Consider the following 20,653-nt stretch of genomic DNA (forward strand, 5'->3'; position numbering starts at 1 on the left):
GTATTGAGTCCAAGTATTTCTTTCACATTCAAAGGGGTCCTCTGGATCTTGGAAGTGGCTGCAAGTTTCCCTGTACTGGGCAGCCCGATTCTCACCAGCCCTCAGATTACACAAAAGTACTACCTACAAGTATTAAGGGGATATCTTAATCAGTCGGCATATCAATAGCTAATGATTCTCCTTAGATCAATAATGCAACATAGCGGTGTTTTTAATTGATTCCTTTTTATTGGAAAAAGTTTTGTTTGCATAAAAAATGAAGTGAAAACAAATATACAACAAAAAGTAATTCTCTTGATTCAGTCGCAAAGTCTCCATCCTCCTTCTCTAAAGGCTACCAATGACAGTTTCTTGTGTATAAATTAAGATATACTTAATGCACACACAAGTATTGATATTTGTATTACGGTTGTGCATCACTTAATGATGAGGATATGTTTTGAGAAATGCATCATTAGGCAATTTTGTCATTGTGTGATCATAGAGTACACTTATACAAACCTAGATGGTGTCGCCTACCACACACCTAGACTATATGGTATAGTACAGCTTATTGCTTCTAGGCTACAAACCTGTACAGCAGATTAGTGTACTGAATACCATAGGCAATTGTAACATAATGGTATTTATGTATCTAAACACACCTAAACATAGGAAAAGTCATAAAAATACAGCAAAAAAATATTTAAAATGGTATAGGTTACCTATCATGAATGGAGCTTGAAGACCTGGAAGTTGCACTGGGTGTCAGTGAGTGAGTGGTGGGACATTACCATACACTACTATAAACTTCATAAACACTGTACACTTCAGCTTCCCTAAATTTAATAAAAAAAAATAGCATAGCATTGCACTACAACATTATGACAGGTACAGTGTCACTAGGCAATAGGAATTTTTCAATTCCATATAATCGCTTAGGACCACCACCTTATATGCTGTCTGTTGTTGACCAAAATATCGTTATGTGGAGCGTGACTGTACACACACACACACACGCATTTAAATACAAATGGCAGAATTGTACAAATAATACCCTGTGCCACCTTTTCTTTCAATTAACTATATCTTGGAGGTCATACAGTGCATTCTATGTATCTTAATTTATTTAACTCGTTCCCCATTGGTGCTTCTATTTATATTCCCAGTCTTTTCTATTATTAACAGTGCTGAAATGAACATCATGTGTAAATACTTTTGTGCACATGTGTGAGTATAGCTGGTGGATAAATTCCTTAGAATTGCTGAGTTGAAGGAGATGCACATTGAAAATTTTGAATTTAAATTTTTCCATATATCTTTCAATTATATCACAAATTTTAACAACTGTACCAATACTGATATATTAGACTTCACATTTAAACTAATCAAATTGCCTTCCAAAGAGGGAACACCAATTTACATTCCCAACAATAACAAATGAAAATGTCTATGTGTCATAATATGCTATGAATGCTTTACTTAAACAACTCAGCAACCTTAGTAGTAGGTATGATTATTATTTCCGATTTAAAACCGAGTTAACCGAGGCACAAGAAGGTAGAGCAATTTGACAAAAGTCACACGATTAAGTAACTAAACTGAGAGCTGAGTTCGACATCTACTCTCTTACCCACTATGCTGTGCCTTCCTGAGTTTCTGTCCTAGCTCTCTCACTTAAAGCCGATGATGTTTTCCAAGTTATTTACCTCTCTTTCGTAATTTCTGTTTAAGAAAAAGGGAGATGAAATTGATATCAGGATAAAATAAGACAGTGTGAGGAAAAGCATGTGCACGAGGGGCTAAACATTAAGTTCTTTTCCTCCCTGTTGAGATAATATATGAATCACGGGGAAGAATAAACAGTCTCCCTGGCTAATCCTTTTCAATGACATGGAAATTAAAGAAGAAACTGTGACCCTTTTCAATGTTAAGGCTATAGCAACAAAACAAAAATGAGAATTTGTGGCATAACTCCCTGTCTTTCTGGTACAGTATTTAGTTCTGATTGTTCTTGGCCTAGCTTCTTCATAGTAATATAGATTTCTACCCCTAGGGAGTCTAAGAAGTAGGAGTCATTTAAAACTCCTGTAACTGAATTCCTCAGCTATTCAGGAAATTTCTCAAAATTTGGTTTACTATCAACAGTCTTTGGCTAATGATAAACTGAGAGTGAATGTCAACCTATGAAGAAAATATATTCATGAAGGGAATATATTCATGTTCAGCTACAGAGTATGTTGTGGCTTAAGGTTTACAATGAGTCAGAAAAAACTTTATAATGGTAAGTGAGATCCACTTATCAAAATATTGTCACTGTATCATTAAATTTTGTTTCTGTTAATATGATAAAGCAGTGGAGTTGATAGTTATTGAACAGCTCTTTTCTTGGGAGTGGATCTCGGGAACAAGCAGTCCAAAGAGGAGGTCCTTGCTTTTCACATAGAAAGTTATAAAAGGAGGGCCTATGCTCTGATGTACGAGGGCTGGGATGGGAGCAGAGCTTAGGCTGAGGCTACCGTGACTCAACTGTAGTCATTTTGTCTAGCTGACGCCTTAAAGATATAGCCTTATTTCCTTGTTTCTATTCTATGGGCTTGGGTAGGATAAGGATCGGTAAAACTGTGTTGCTGGAAACTACTAACCACACATGCCAATGCAGCCTTCAATGGACCTTCTCTTTAGCATCCACAATCCAAGGACTGCACCAGAGAGATGACTCACGCACTTCTCTTTCTCCAAACATGTTCCCTTCACAGTGTACAGGATATCTGTATATAACTTCACACTGTGACCTGTCTCTCCTCATCTGAGTGACGAGCAGAGCTCAGTAAAACAGGCTCAAAATGGGAAGGAGGACATTTAGACATGGCTGAGTTGATATAATGGTTGTGATGTGACTCAGAAAACTCACAACCACATAAAAATGTCAAAAATCAAAGGAAACATTGTTTTTACAACCAGGTTATAAAACAATAAACATCCTGACAATTACACCAAGTCTGTCCTTCACTTCTCACTCTCACCTGATCTGTTACCTTGTATCTGTGAGCCTTGATGCTCCCCTAATCCTTGTCTCATCTACAATATGCTCCTTACCCTATTCCCTCTACTCCAACGGCAATAGCGTTAACCAGCAATGGTGTGAGGCTGATATTTTTCCATTCATTTTTTCCCACAAATATTTACTAAGGGCCAGACACTATTTAAAGCACTAGAATGAATGTGCTTTACTTTCTTTTTCCTTCCTTCTTTCTCTCTCTCCCTCCCCTCCCCATCTCTCCCTCCCTCCCTTCTTTCTTTTGTAGATTACATAATTATTTTTACATAGAAAATTTAATCTTTTGTCTTTTTTTAGCTGAATAAAATATTTCTAATTTCAAGATAGCCAAGTCACCATGTCATAGCACCAAATAGCACCAAAAAATGCTTCGGCTCATAGAAAATATTCTTATGTGGTGTAATTTCAAAAAGAAATGATCACAGTTTGGCAAAAGATACTTTAAATGATCTTATCTATAAAAGGTTCTATTCATCCCATTACCACTATTGTACACTTACAAATATTGTACACTTTCAGAGACTTGTACAAAGAAAATCTGTCTCTGGCTTTTCTCCAAATTTAGCAAATCTAGATATTTTACAATCACCTGTTTTAGCTTAGGAGAAACACAATTTACTTCTTCATTTAAAAATTGTATGTACTCTGGTCAAAATAGAACAATTCCTGCTGTTAATGTACCTCTTCTGATCTCATGTGTAACAAAGGTATATGAAAATATAAAAGGGAAAATTCAAAACACATGTCTGGATTCAAAACCTGTTGAGCATCCCTGTGTACCAGAAACAAGAGAAATGTAAAGAGTTAAACAGAACTAAGGCTGCAGCCTCACTGGGCTCCAGTCCTGAAGTAGATAGTGGCAACTGGGAATTCAGGAAAGGAAAATTAAAGGTGTTCTGTAAAAATTAGAAGACTGAATCCAGGTTTAGAAACAGGGACTAAGTGGGGCTGCTCCTGGTGAAAGGAATTTGAAAATCTTCAGCCACCCACTACCTTGGGTGATGGCTTTGTAGAGTGCTTTCAAAGCAAATGACCAAACTGCCCTTGTACCTGAGGAACTGCACCAAATGCCCCTGGCCTAGGTTGGGACCTGATGTCCTGTCCTTGCTAAGATATTGAGCAGGTGTTCTGCAGTGCCACACAATATCTAATTTGGAGGAAGTATTTAGGAAGTTGGGAGAACAAAGCTTCAAAACCACCAGATAGAGAAGTATGAAGAAAAAAAAGGAAGCCGGGGGAATCTCTTTCAAAATGAGGCTGCAGAACAAAATTTTAAAACATATGGAGAATTCTCATGCTGTGAAAGTGATCTAGGCAAAATTCAACAATTGCAACAATTTCGTTCCAGGTGGAATTTTATAGAACTGTTTAACCAAAACTTTAGAATAAGTATGATTTGAATGTTTAAGGAGAAAAATGAAAAAAATTATATTAATTTTTTTAGAAAAAAATATGAAAAAACAGATTAATGAAACAAGTCAGGTAAATTAAAAGCGTAATGACCAGATATCTTGGAAATTAAAAATCTATTGATTGAAATAAATTCTTAATCCCTTTCACATTTTTCACACATCCTCCTAATGCCTCCCCCATCTGGCGATTATCACTTCGTTCCCTGAATCTGAATTTGTTTCTGTTTTTTTCTATTTTTTTAGATTCCACGTATAAGTGAAATTATATGGTACTTGTCTTTCTCTGACATATTTCACTTAGCATAATACTATTAAGGCACATCTATGTTGTCACAATGGTAAGATTTCAGTTATAAAAATAGTCACAGGAATGTCAAGTACAGCATAAGGAATATAGTCAATAACTTTGTAATTATGTGTGATGTCAGATGGGTACTAGACTAATCGGGGTGATCACTTTGTAAGGTATAATCATTATGTTGTATACCTGAAGCTAATATAATATTGTATGTCAACTGCAATTGAAAAATAAATTTTTTTAAAAAGTAAGTGCTAGGTAAAGGGAAAATGTCCTCTAGCAAAAACAAAATAAAATGAGAGCAACAAATGATGTTGGACTAAGTGAATAGATACATTCTTTTTCTCACATGTAATATATAAAGCATTTACATAAGCAATTGAATACATTTAGAGTCAGGTTTGCTTAGAGTTGTTTTAAAAATCATCCAAGGTGACTTTTTGGGAAACATGGCTGGCTGTGTCCTCTCAATGGCATTGTGCCTATAAAATGGAAAACATTTGCAAGTTCTTGCTAAAATAATGACTATTTGAGCAATAATCATTGTAAACAGTATGAATAAATTACTCTTCTAAAAACAAAAGAAATAAAAAATTCAAAAGTTGCAGTAAACTTTAGAACAGAGACAAGGAGAAAATAATAAATAAGAAAATATTATTGTGAATTCATCCAGATCACAGCATAGGGAATAAAAAGTGGAAGAACGTTAAGTAGAGAGATCATACACCCCAGTATGCCTGGGAAAGTTCCAATTTACATCTGTTGTCTTGATGTAATTTTTCATGGCACTCCCCTTAACTCTTAATTATGTCCCAGTTTAGGCAATAAGTTGTATGGTCACCCAAGTGTTGAGAAATATATGGAATAGACTGAAAAACAAATAAGACTGCTAAAAGGAAAGAATAAAGTCATAAAGGGTATTTGAAGAGAAAAGAGCTGTGAATTTTCCAAATTTGAATAAAGACAGGCATCCTCAAATTGAAAGTGACTTACAAGAACCAAGAAAGATCTACAGTCATCCTTGGTAATTGTGGAGGATTAGTTTCCAGGACACCCTGCTCCTCTCCTCCCCTCCGCAATGGATACCAAAATTCACTCATGTGCAATACTCAAAATTCACTCATGTGCAAGTCTTTTTCTATAAATGGTATGGTATTTGCATATAACCTATGAAATCCTCTCATGTACTTTAAATCTACTGTAGATTACTTATAATACCTAACACAATGTTAATGCTATGTAAATGGTCGTTATACTGTATTGTTTAGGGAATAGTGACAATAAATAAAGTCTCTACATGTTCAGTGCAGACACAACCATCATAGGCCTAACTACATTGCACATGTCAGCAACAACATAACTTTTTTATCCACGTTTGGTTGAATCTGTGGATGCAGAAACCATGGATACAGAGGGATGACTGTATAAAAATAAATTCACACCTAGACTCATCATGCATAGTTAAACTGGAAAGCATTAAGAATTAGGAGACACTCTTACCAATTTCTGTATGTTTACATAAAAGAGGGAAAAAGCAAACTTTAGGTAATTAATGTATGAATATAAATCTTAATATCTTCCAAATCAATAGCTGAATCAAAAGGAGGATGAATAAGGAACTTGGAGGATTTGAAGGAAGAGGAAGAGAAGGAAGATAAAAGGAGAAAAAAGGAAGAAAAATAAAAATACAGACCCCTTTATCAATCCAACAGAACGTAAGATTGTAGGGGGAAAAAAAGAAAATGGGTAGTAAGCAGAAAACACAAATGACGGTGGTAAAAATAAGCCTAAATGTGTAAGATATCTGATTGAATTTGAATAGATAAAACTCACCTATTAAAATACAGAGATTATCAGATGGAGTAATAATAACATAAATACATCTATATACCAGTTATAAAAGGCACACCTAAAACCAAACCAAAAAGAAAATTTGAACATAAAGTTTTGAAAAACTAAGTAGATCTTATAGTAAGGTGCATTACAAAAAAGTAGAGAATAATCACCAAGACAATAAAAACTTTTGCACCTAATAATATAACATCGTATTAGAGCAAACCAACAGTATTACAAAGTAAAATTGACAAATCCAGCACAATAGTAGGAGGTTTCAAACACTTCAGTGAGAAACATATATCCAATAGAGAAAGATAGTAAGAATATAGAATATTTGAAGAACTAGGCTGTACCCAGTCTCTTTTCCTATTCCTACCCATCTCTAAAATATACACACCAAAATCCTTAGGCTACTGAGAATTAAGTAGAATTCAATAACCAGCTCTTAAGCTGTACCTGCTAGAGGAAGACCCTCACTCAGAGAATATGGAAGGGAACTTAAAGAGAATTCACGCAGACTACACCATAACTAAAAGTCTACATACAGGACTCATTGAAAATATGAACAAGGTGAAAATATAATGACATGAGAATTATTCAGACAGAACAAAAAATATTATGAAAAAAAGTAAAGCAACAAGAGCAACACAGGAAAACATCTCATTAGTATTTTATACTATAGAAAGCTTTTTTTAAGAACGTGAATAAAATAATAGCTTAAATGTGAGATGAAAACAACACAAAATGAAAGAAAAATGGAAATTGAAAATATAGAGAAACAAATTGAAACAAAATAACACTGTTACAGAACTAATAAACAAATTGCATAGAGAAAAGAATCAAATGGACATGGCTGCAAAATAAATTATTTACACAGAAAGGGCTTGAGATAAGCACAGGATAATCAAAGGAAAAAGATAAAGCGATTAATGGAAATAGAAGATAATAGCTCTGGAGGCATGGCAAAGATGACATTATATAAGTGTCCCTGTGTCGAAGAACTTAATAAATGAATCAGAATGAGTATTCCTGTAGAAAATAGAAAAATAATCCTGAAATGCAAGAATAAGAGACTTCACAACTCAAAAGTTTATGTCATACTCTAAGACAAATAGATTCAACAGTATCAATTAAACCATATTCTTCTTATTGAACTTTGAAAATAATATAAAATTCTCCAGGTATCCAGAGACAAATAATAAGTCTCTTATAATTGAGAACAAAAATAGACTGACCTCAGTCTTCCCTAGAGTAACATTCTAGACTAGAGGACAATAGAGCAATGCCTACTAAACTCCAAAGGAAAATAAATCTGATCCAAAAATACTATATCCAGCCAAGATTCCATTCACTTAAAAAGACCATAAACAGATATTCCCAACTGTGAAAAAATAAAAGGATCATATCATGCATTAACTGTCTTGAGGAGGAAAAAAATGACTCAGTGATGGAATATAGCCAATCAAGAAATGAACAAAGACACCATGGTAAATGGTGACTCTTGCTATATTGAATACTAAAACATAGTAATGTCAGAGCATTATGAGAAAGTGTGAACCAGTGTTCTACACCCAGCCAAGTGGTTCTTTTGGTTGAAAGGACATAGACACGTACAGTCTGCCGTAGCATGAAAGAACTCAGGGAATACAGCATTTACGAAGTATCTTTGATAAACATCTTGAAATAAAATTCATACAATAAGAGGAGATCCAAATTTAGAACTTAAGAATGAAGATGTAGTAAAAAAAATGATGATAAACATTAAATCTATTTAAATATAGAACTAAAAACAAGAGTAAGAAATATGATTATGAAACAATATTGTCAAAACTTTAAAATGTTTAACTTCAGTGGCTTAATGTCAAGTAAAATAAAGTTAATTTTTTTTTTTAATTAAAAACAATGTAGATTCTGATAATGATTCTAGGTGACAGACTGAGTATATATGTTGATCAGCTCTCTCCCAAGACTGGATTAACGTAATAGTAAAAATATAAAAAAGATCAAATAGGACAAGGTAAGGGCAGTAGTTGACAAAAAGAGTCCAGTAAGTTTCCAAAAGCCTGAAAAACAGATGGAGGGGTGAAAGTGTGTGAAGAGTTCTGGGCACAAAGAAGCCAGGTTGGATAGAGGCTTAGAGGTGATAAAAATTTTAAAAAATTAATTAAAAATGTAAAATGTAAATATTATTTACTCACTTTATGTTCCTCACCTACTCTTAGCCCCAAAACCAAATCAAAATTAAATGAGACAGTTTGTTTTCAAATAAATAGTCCCAATGTAGAGATGTTAACATTTTGGATAAAACCTTTTCTACTCATTTAAAGATTCTTCAGCTTAAAAGCCAACTAACCATTCACCTTTAAACCACTTACACAGAATTTCCAGTCCACTTTTTCATTATTCTAAAGCCATGAACAACTATGAATTATCTGACAGTTGAAGAAAAATAGTTAAAGAATAAGACCAAGATAAACATGATAAAGTACTCCAAGGATGAAAGATAATTAAAGAATGGAAAATAACTTTAAATATTCCAATTATTATTATACTGGAGATATGCTAAAGGCTGTTACATGCATACAGCAAGAATAGGCTCTATGAAAAAGGCACAGTGAAATAGCAAGAAAAAACACTTAGAAAATTTATATATAGCTATTAAAAACAAATAAACAAGGGAGAAGAATAATCTCAAATAATGGACGGGAACATCCCACAGCTGAGGATAGATATAGGTGTTCAGATTGAGAAGACCTAGGAAATGTCCAGTATGAGTGAAATAAACACCTATTCATAAATATAATATTGATAGATTTGAGAATACCAAGGATAAAGAGAAGATCTTAGAAGTTTTCAAAGAGAAAAGATAGCAACACTGACTTCTAACATGTAAGGAGAATTGCCTCCAAAATTCTGACAAAAACTGATACTGAACTTAAAAGTCCTTTTTTTTTTTTTGGTTCAACCATTTTATAGAGGAGGAGAATACAAATAAATCCTCTGTCTTCAGATCATGGCAATTTTAATCTATCCTATAAACATAGCCACTAAAATCTATTATTAGGAGAAAACGTGGTAGTCAAACAGGGAAGAACTTAAAAGTTTTTAGCTAGCCAAATTGTTAATCAAGTATGATGGTAGAGAAAAGTATCTTCTAATATCTAAGGACTCAGAAAATTTATCTCCCATGCAGCCTTCTTTACAAGGTTCCTTAAGATGGCCCAGAAAAAAACAAGAAAGTAAGAATGAGAAAGGCATAGGATGTAGAAAACAATAAATCTAACCTGGGACAATGAATGGAAGACTTAAGATGACTTCAAAATCAGTCCCGAAGTAAGGTCTAAAAATAAGTATGAGGTAAAAAAAAAAAATGTGTGTGTGTTGGGGGAGCATTCCATAGACTTGATAGTATCCTTGAAATGAAGAACAAACCTAAGGATTGGCTAAAGAAAAAGGAAAAGCATTCAGAAGTTTTGAAGGGGAGGGACACTGTACACAGATACTGTATGTTATCATGTAGTCATTGGTTCAGTAATGAACCGTATTTACATAGTTATAATAATGTAAAGTAATACTTGATTTTTCAACTTTTAAAGTCTAACCAAAAACAAAGCATGAAAAACTAAGGCAGTTTTTTTTTAGTCTTGCTATTATGAAAGTAAAAACAGCTTGCAAGAGTAAAAGACCGAAAGAGGCAAGGAATTGAGGGCCTCATCTTAAAAGGTAAGGGGGTCAAGATAGACTATCACTACTGGGACACAAATAAAAGGAAAATATATATTATTGGTGATACAAAGTGACTAAAAGAGGAAGAGTAGTTAATGTGGCAGGAAGGAGAGAGGGGAGTGTGTAAGTGAGCTAAATTCTCATTTACCATGGCAGGAAGTCTAAAATAGATAATCCAAAAAATCAGAACTAATTAATTCAGAATTTTAAAAATCTAAAACAAAAATACAATGATATTAATATCTCTCTTCAAAAATAATTTTTGCTGTTTATTCATCTATTTAAATAAGTGTATATTTACAATAATATTTAATATTTCCAAATGGTGAAATTTAAAGAGTTTTTACATCATTCTTTGTATCTTTCTGTATTCCTTGAATAATTTATTTCTTTATGTCACTTTTATAACAATGACATCATTATTGTATATTCTGAATACTGGGAGGATGATCGGTAGAATTAAATAATAGGATGAAAGTAGAAGCAGGGAGGCCACTAAACTATTACAAAAGCCCAAGTGAGAAAATATAGTGGTGTGGATAGGATGCTTACACTGCAAATGAAGAGAAACAGCCTGTTTCATGATATAATTTGAAAGGAGGGAAAAAAAGGACTCATTGGCTTGAATGTTGATGGTAGACAGAAGAGGAATCAAGGATGATGCTGAAGTTTCTCCTTTGAGCTACTAGGAAGCATGAAGGCCATGGACAGAACGTAATGCGTTATTTTCAGGTTGAGATGGGTAGAGGCAGGTCTGAGAGTTTGGTGTCATGGCCTAAATTTGAATATCTGAGGAACATACAAGTAATAATCATATAGTTAGTTGCTTACTATACAAGTTGAAGCTCAGATAAGTCTATGCTGGGTATATAAATTTGGGATTTGTCAGCAAATAGGAAGGCTATGACAGCATTAAGTTAAAGCCTAAAATAATCTCAGGGCCATTAATACTCTCTAACTACTTACTTTAGTTATTAGATCAGAAATCTTAGTCAATTTTATTTCATTGTTTTCATTTTTCAGTAGACTAAATTCTGTTTTACCCATTTCCCTAAGTAAAAGAATACTAATATATGGTTAGACATACATGGATTCATAGAATGTTGGAACTTAAATCTTAGATGTTATATACTCTAATTCTTATTACACGGATAAGAAAACTGAGGCTCAGTTTAAGTAATTTTCCTAAAATGAAAGAATTAGTTGGTGGCAGAAGTAGAAATAAAACATAAGTTTTTAGATTCTCAATCTGTTAGTGTGAAAGGCCCCCCGACACACACATCCTGCATTAAAAAATCAAAAAGGGCTTGTTTATCAGACTCTACCAAAGTCAAGTGAAAAATCAATCTTCCCCAGTTTCTTTGGGTGGTAATCTGAGAATGTATTGCAATATTGCATACTTCAGAAGACATGTGTAAATCATTTTTTAAATCACAGGTAAAGAATTATATCGACTATATTTTGAAAATAAGAATCTGTTTGTCTATATTACCAAATAATTTCTTTTTTGTTCCAGTTATTTCTTAGATTCATAGTTTATTTTTCCCCTAATTCCAATATCTTCCTAAATTTCAGCCTAGAAAAATTTCCAAAAGTAGAGGAAAATTACTCCTCACTTGTATTTTTGTCATTTGATTAATTTTTTTCAGATTATATCCAAATGATTCTACTTGTTTTTCACACTCCAACAGGCAGCCACCTGCCACCTCCTTCAGAAAGGAAATATTCCATCAAATTTTCTACATAAATAACTTCTATCCTAGAAAATGCACAGAGCAGTATTTACCCTTACTTTTACAAATATTTCAGTTGGATTTTGTAGTGTTATGCTAATATGCCTTTGTGGATATTATATTTAATCTCTCCCATTCTCTTTTGAGATCAAAATTAGTTCCTTTCACCTAAAACATTTTCAGTTGAATACTAACCTTTACTACTTTTGAAAATGTTCTTTCATATATTTTTCTGTATATTTATGAGGCATGGAGGTGATTCTGTAATTAGTTTCTGAATAATGTTCTGTTAGGCCATATAACCACTATGTACCCCCCAAAAGCTTCCAATTTCATTTATTCCTACTTCTGCATGTGGGCAAACTTAGGATGCGCTAACAAATGTGAAAAATATATTTTCCTATTACTCTTACTCCAATGTGCATGGATGGCATGGGGTGGATGGAGAAGGCCACGAAGCATGGTCCCTGTATTCCTGGCTTTTCAGCAGGAATGTACTAAGGACTTGGAAAGGACACTTTTTATTGTAGTAATAGCCAGGGATGTGTTTACCATGAAACTAATGAAGATTAGTGCCTAGTAATATGTTTGCATGGTTGTATGCTTTAGAAAAATTTACAAAAGTAAGATATTTTTATTGTAGTCAGTTAAGACTATTGTCATTTTCTACTGCAACTTCTGTTGCATCATATTTCCCCTCCTGGCAGGAGGTCCTAGAGCAGCTGTGGAGTGTTATGATCAGGGGAATGTACTTATGTGGTTCACAGTCAATTCCATGCAAAGCCATATCACTATTAGCTACCCTGCATAGGATTTGCTTCCTGAAAAATTCCGATCGTTTCCTGTACCATTTCCTGTGACAGTTCACTCAGCATTTTATACAAAAGTGCCCATAATTTTTAGTCCCAGATACTGAAGGAGAAATGAATTTTGAAATATCTGGAAACATAAGTTGGACTGTGGAAGATTCTTCCAATAATCATTGCATAAAATTGTGAGTGAGGTTTGACTTTTACTAACTCTCAATCAAAATAGAAGTTCTCCCGTTTCCAAAGTATACTTAGTAATAACTTGAAATCTTACAATCCGTATATGAAAGAAGCTTGGTAAAGATTTTTTCTAAATTTGACAATCCTAAAATTTTATGACATGAACAATAAGTTGTAGAAGTAGAAAGTTTTTGAAAAATTCTGTATATTTTGATCAGTGTTGCTTGGTGAAAAATTGAATTACCTTTCTATTTTCTGTATAAAAATATTACAAAATTGGCATTCCATGAAAAGATGATCAAAAGATTATAGTCAAAAAATAAAAATATATATTAGGCAATTGGTTAACAAGAAAAGGTATATATTTTCAGGATTTTTCTCTTTGTGGTATTAGTAAGCTCTTAAAAGTTATACTAAAACATGACATTACTCATTCTAAGTAAACATTTGTACATTGCTTACTATTCATAACTCTTTATTGTGTTTCTTAAAATGGGTCATGAAAATCATATACACTTCAGACTTCAGAAAATCTGGGCCCCACTAGTGACCACACAGCTCCACGAGTCTTGTAGACGTTCTAATATGAATTAGGCACAAACTTGGACAAAAAGACAAAAATTAAAAAGGGAGAATAGGAGAGACTTCCGTAATGCTTTGAGACTGTATATTATTTACAAAATTGGGAGCTCTGAACTTTAACAAAATAAAAACATTGTTCTAAGGTAATGATGCTTTGAATTTTGTCTAATTTATTACAAGGAAGGAGATCAGAATGGATTCTCAGAAGATTGGTAAAGGACAAAAATTTCAAGAGTGGTCTATCTCCTGGTAGTTCTTACTGGCCAAGCTAGTAGTCACTAATTACAAAACAACGACTCACATCCCCACACATGAATTTAGCCCTGGTCACAAGTTACATAGGCTTAGATAAGTTTTGATACCTCGAGTCATATATTTACCATTTGGGGAAGTAATGAATAAACTTAGGGAAAGCCCCTAAAGAAATAAAATTAGAGAAATAAGTTTTCTAGAGACCATAAATCGCCATGGAGCAGCTTATAATTTTCTGAAGTGCAAACTACAAATCTAGTCACCTTTAATTGTACCTAAGCAGTAAGAAATTATGAGTCAAGGCAATAAGCATATTTTAGTGGTTGTTACCTTACAAGTAAAACAGTCTTCAAATACAAATATTTTGTTTTCAGGTACATTGAGAAGAGCTGGACTCATTCCAAAGTATTTTCCCAAAGAGTCATTTATTATTGTTTCCACCGCCTTCTTGAAAATGTAAACCTTTTAGCAGGCATGACAAGAAATGAAACCTCTGTAACTTCAAGGAAATTTTATCACAGTTTTCCTCTTTAGCTAAAACTGGGAAATTAAGGTTAAAGAAGGCGTTGCTGTGGATGAAGGAAAAGTAAAATATTGAGGAAAGGAAACAGAAAAATGAGAACATTCAGTTTCTAATCCTGAATGTGGACCAAGCCGATCTGATTGCAGTCTCCAAGAGAAAGTTGCTATATACTACTGAAAATGATGGAAAATTATCTTTGGATGCTCAACAGAATAGAAATACACTCAGGAAAAATTGTTATTTTGCAGTCTAATTTGTTTTTCCTCAACTTTTTATTTAAAAAATAAAAATCTTTAAACATAGTACAATAAAAATCCATATACTCTTTACCTAGATTCACCAATGAACATTTGCCATGTTTAATCTTCCCTTACTTCTTTCCGTGTATGTCTTCCTCTCCCTCTCCCCACCCCAACCCCTGTGGAACCTTTTGAGAATAAGTTGCAGACATCATAACACTTCATCACTTTAGCAAGTATTACAAAGACATTTTCCTTCATAATCACAGGATCTTCCTAACCACAGTACCAAAAGATTACTACTCATGGGAAAGTTCACATTGATAGATTAATACCATCAAATTTAAAATCTATATTCAAATGTCTTTAATTATCTGAAAATATTCCTTATATCCATCTTATTTTTCCAGGATCATATCAAGAATCACTCTTTGCAGTAGTGTTCACTTCTCCTTAATTTCCTTTAATCTGGAATAGTTCCCCTGACCTTTTTTTTTTTTTTTGGCCTTCCATGACATTGACTTGATTGTTCTTGTCAACAATTGAGGCCAATTGTCTTATATAGTGTCACAAATTTTAATTTGATTGTTTCTTTATGATTAAAGTCATGTTAAACATTTTTGGCAAAAATACTACATAGGTATATTTCCCATGGCTTCACATCAGAAAGTATAGACTGTTGGTTTGTCTCATTATTGCTAATACTAACATCGATTACTTGACTGTGATGGTGTTCCCAGATTCCACATTGTAAAGGAATCTTTTGAAATTAATATGTAATCTGTGGGATAATACTTTGGGAAGTCCCTGTAAATATACTATTCCCAACTTTTCACTCAATAGTTTTCCTATCTATTAATGATTTTTGCCTAAGTAAATTATTATATTTGTGTTTGAAAAAATGGAAATTTCTAATGCTGTTATTATTTCTACAGTCATTAGCGTGGCATTCATTTGTAAAGAAGTACTTTTCATGCCCCTCTACCTTCTTATGAGTATTACTATGGATTTATGGGTTCTTCTTTTTTCATTGTTTTAATCCATCATCTGCATTATTCTTTTTGATGCTCAAATTGTCTGAAACATAGTAAGTGGGATTCCATTAAACAGCTCTTGGACCCTTTTGACATGTCCCCAGACTTCTGGCAAAAGATGTCCCAGGCTCACATTTCACTTTCTTGATCTCTTCTTAGAACCAGGCATTTATGGAAAGAGCTAGCCCTGATTCCTTTTAGTGGGGAATGTTTTTAAAAACTGAGATCTGCATGTTGGCAACTAGTGGGATGTCATCCTTCTAAACACATTCAGTGAACAGAGCAAAGAAATACCTGTATATATTTTTTAATGTGGAGTTCACACTGATAGCTACAATTCAAATCCAACATTTTCACTCATTCCATATTAGTATCTACTTTCTCTCACAGTGATAATATTGGTTCCCAGCGACATCAGTATATTCACTAATTTTCTCTTTTCTATAATATATACAAAATAGGTCAAGTATCACTACATCAATACCATTATCAACAACAAAACTAACAATGAAGTTCAGAATTTCTCTGCAGTTTCTCTTGTACTTAGAAAAAACCCTTTAATGATATACAGTCAGGGTACTATGTTCAAAATTTACTTGAATGAATTTTTTCTGTATAATTATATCACCAATTTGATATACAGTTAGGTTCATTTGTATCCAATTGTAGAGTTATCCTTTTTTATTCTTTTTAATTTAATTTTATTTCTAAATATGAAAAACATTTCTGTCATTCAAAAATTAAAACTGGACTTTCTGAAGAGATTCATAACCAATACTGTTCCTTCTGCTCCATCCCCACTAACCATCTATGGGTAAAAGATTTTGAGTTTTTAGTTTATCCTTCCTTTTTTGCTATTTTGCAATACACATACACATATCCATAGAAGAACACACACACACACACACACACACACACACACACCTGTCTGTAGCAATATAAATATGTATATAGTCTCATTTCTCTTTATTACACAAAAGATAGTATATCATATATACTTGTGTGTTTTTTTCTAAATTACAATATATCCTGGAAATCGTTTTATATCAATTCATAGAGTTCTTCCTCAATCTTTTTCTACTTGTTGGATATTATTGTATCACATTTACTTTATATTTTAACTTGGGAAGAATTAACTCTTTCATGTTGAGTCACTCTATCTAAAAATGAAGAATATCTTCATTTATTTAAATCTATTTTTGTGCCTTTCAAGTGTATTTTAAAGTTTTCCTTATATAGATTTTACACATTTTAAGTTTATGCCTAAGTATTTTATATTTTTGGTGGTCGTAAATGAAATTTTTCTTCTGTATGTCTTCTAGCTGGTCATTGTTTATATATATGAGGTTATTGATTTTTATATGTTAAAATTGTGTTCTATTACATAGAATTTATATATGTGTTAATTATATTATTGACTCTCTTAGATTTTCCAGGAATATTATCTTTTCAATCACAAATAAGAAGTCTTATTTCTGTATTTTCCTAATTCTCATGCCTCTACTTATTTTGTTGTGTCTGAATGCATTTTCCAGTATTCCCAATTCAACATAAAATAATAGTGGAGATAGTGGACAGTTTTTCAGACAGAAAAATGTAGTGATGTTCCATTTTCCATGATATAGTAAGTGCAATCTGTTAGAGCAATTGGCAAATGTCCCCAGGCAGTAAACCTGCTTTATTTGTGATACTCCAACAAATGTGTTTCTGTAGAGTTACGTTTAAGATCTAGTTTTCTTTTAAGGGAAGGAAACTTTCTGATATTATCTCAAAGAAGCTTTGGAGAACTTCTTTTGAATTACATGTACCAAATTACTGTCTTTCTCTGTCTGTGTGAATGAGGTGCTCTAATAAAAGCCCTCGAGTTCCTGTTGATAGGAATAGGATATGCCTTTGTGAGAGCAAGTCTTAGGGCAAAAGCCAGATTCCAGTTACTGGTAGGATAATGGAAAACTGAATTCATCTGTGTTTTTATGATTTTAAGGTATTTGATTCACTCTCTTCTTAAATGTGTATGTGATTGGAGATTATTTCAGTGTAAGAAACCTTGAAAAAAAATTTTAGTTACAGGGCAGCAGAGAACGTATCTTTTATAATGTGGTCTGGCCAAATGCATATAACACCAAGACTGTCATCTTAATTTTAGGTTACTATTACATATAAATAAACATAAATTTATAACACGGGGACCTCTTAATCACAGGGACTCCAGTATAAATACTTAATAAAGTTTCTGAAAATTTTATTTAGTAAAACATAAGCCTTGGGAGTAGTTTGAAAAAAAAGGTTATGTTACATAAAGGTAGCACAGTATGCAAAGTAGTAATCAAATTTATAGTAAAAAAAATGCTATACAAAGATGTCAGTACTTAAACATCTAAAGCAACATAAAGAGAAGTTCTTGTGTGTCAACTAAGGGAAAACACTAGCTTAAAAAAAACTCGTGTTTTTCTTACTAATGTCCTTGAATGGAATTTTTTCATCAAAATTTTTTGAAGTATCCATTAAATTTACCTATTTATTTTGATAACATATAAAGAAGTTCCGTGTAGTCAGTATTCAACCAAGAAAACTCCAAAAAGAGAATAGGATAAAATAAAGTGGCAGGGTGGGAGAGGTGGGTAGTTACAACTTAAAAAAACTTTAGTGGTTTAGTGATATCATTGTTTTTTATATTTGCTATGTTAAATTTTTGCCCAATAATATTTTAATTTTTGAGGCAAAGGACTGTGTATATTACTTTCATTTTAACCTTGTATTATCTACATCATTGTCTTACTACTTCACTTTTCACATGTCAACACAGCTTTTCAGGATTTATCATGTGTCATGATGATGAATAGATAGAAGGTGATCCATTTTTTAAGCAGCTTACAGACTATTGGCAGGGATATAAAGGTAAACTAGTAATTGAAATACAGAGGTTAAAAAGGATAGCACAGTGATCTGAGAGAGGAAGGCAGGATCAATACTACAGGAGAACATCAGGGAAAAGTTTGTAGTCATGGAGACCTACCTGGTGAAAGATGGGTCAAGAGAAGAGCAGGCAAGGCCAAGAGAAAGTAGGAATTCATTACAAAATCATATGTTTGACAATGACAAGTTGTCTAGAATGGTAGAAACTATTTGTTCAGTGTTTATCTTCCTAGATAGGTTTCAAGGTCTGTGAAGCTAAGAACTGTGTTTTTCTTGTTCATCATGACATTTTTTTCTAGTGTCTAGCAGTGCCTGGCACTTTTAATAAATTCAAGGAATGCATTTACATTTTAATTAATTAATTATATTAGTAATATAAATATTAGTGTGTATTAATAATATTTTATTGTTATTGACTTTAATAACTTTAAATTAATTTTTAATAATTAAAAACATATTATGTAAAAGTTCTATCATATAATAAATACCCACCATACGGATTAAGAAATAAAATATTGTCAGCCCATTTATAGCCTGTTATGAAAGTGCCCACTTCTCCCCAACCCGTAACTACTATTCTGAATTTCATATTTAGCATTCCAGTGCATTTCCTTATAATTTTGTTATATATTTTTATGGAAGTCCTTAAAACTTATATAAATATTATAGTGATGTTTATTTACTCTGTGATTTGCTTTCTTTCCTCAACATTATGTTCATGAGATTCATCCATGTTGATATTTGTGACTATAGTTATTAACTTTGCTTGATAGTAGTCTGTCATGTGATTATACACAATTTTTCTTTATCAGTTTAGCTTATAATAGACGTTTGTTTTCAATACTTTGTTCTTGTAAACAATGATGCTATAAATGTTCTTATATTCATCCCTTGTGCACATGTGAGAGAATTTCTGTACATGGGTAGATACCTAAAAGTAGATTTGCTAGTCAGTGTTGCTTAGTCTTCTCATTGACACTTGGAATTGCAGCCCTTTTAAATTTTTGTTGATCTGATATATGTAAATGGTATCTCATTTTATGTTGAATTTGCTGAATTATTCTTGCAGTTTTGTTTTTATGTACTTATTGACCATTTAGTCTTGTCTTCTGGGAATTGTTGGTTCATCTTCTGCCAATTTCACGTATATAATTGGTCTTTTTTTTAATGGATCGAGGTTTCCATTTTTTTGATTCGGTTGTCAGTAGTATGTGTTGTAAATATAATCTCTTTTTACTTTGATAAAAGATACAATTATCAGGTTTAATCAATCTTTCTCCTTTTAAGTTCCTGCCTTTTAGATCTTGTTTAAGAAATCCTTTCCTACCGAGAATTCATAACGTATATACTATGTTACGTTATGCTACGTTACATTACATTACATTATACTATATTCCTTTCAGATCTTTAATCCACTTGGAGTTTATTTTTTATATGATATGAAACAGGGAGCTGGAATCTGACTTTATTAGTTATTTCCAAATTGATAATTCCCTAACTAGCCCACCGTTTATGGAATATTCTATCATTTCCTACAATGACATCTTTATCATATTAAGATAAGTGGGTTTGTTTCTTTTTTTCTGTTTTATTGCTTCATCTTTATATGATTTTCTTCCTGTGTGCTGTCTATGTCCAAATTTCTCCTTCTTATAAGGACACCAGTCTTGTTGGATTAGGGCCATTTTGACGACTTCACTTTAACTTAATTACCTCTATAAAGTCCCTATCTCCAAATAAAGTGATATTCTGAGATATGTGGATTAGGACTCTAACATACCTATTTAGAGGAAAATAATTCAACACATAACAACTCCCCTCTCATTATAAAAGTTATTATTATGAAATTTTTATACATTTTACTCCAAAATAAATGTTATTACTTTTTCAAATACAGTCCATCTTGACTTATATTTCCCCTCATGTTTGCTAATTTTTGCATACCATTCTTTCTTAAATCTTAGACCTTTCCATCTGGAATCATTTTACTTCTTCCTTGAGTACATCCTTTTGAAACTACTTTAGTGAAGTCTATTGGTGAACTCCTTTAGTTTGTGTTAGCCACAAAATTCT

At 32.7% G+C, this 20,653-nt stretch overlaps 1 non-coding gene across 1 annotated transcript; it reads right to left on the reverse strand.

The window, feature by feature from the left end:
- Positions 1–9,537: 9,537 nt before the first annotated feature.
- LOC120595284 (small nucleolar RNA SNORA29) lies at positions 9,538–9,677 on the reverse strand. Its single transcript, XR_005650784.1, has one exon. It is a non-coding gene; the product is annotated as a small nucleolar RNA SNORA29 (small nucleolar RNA).
- Between the last annotated feature and the right edge of the window lie 10,976 nt (positions 9,678–20,653).

The sequence above is a fragment of the Pteropus medius genome, unplaced genomic scaffold (genome assembly GCF_902729225.1).
Source record: "Pteropus medius unplaced genomic scaffold, Ma_sr-lr_union100, whole genome shotgun sequence".
In the NCBI taxonomy this organism is placed as follows: Eukaryota; Metazoa; Chordata; class Mammalia; order Chiroptera; family Pteropodidae; genus Pteropus; species Pteropus medius.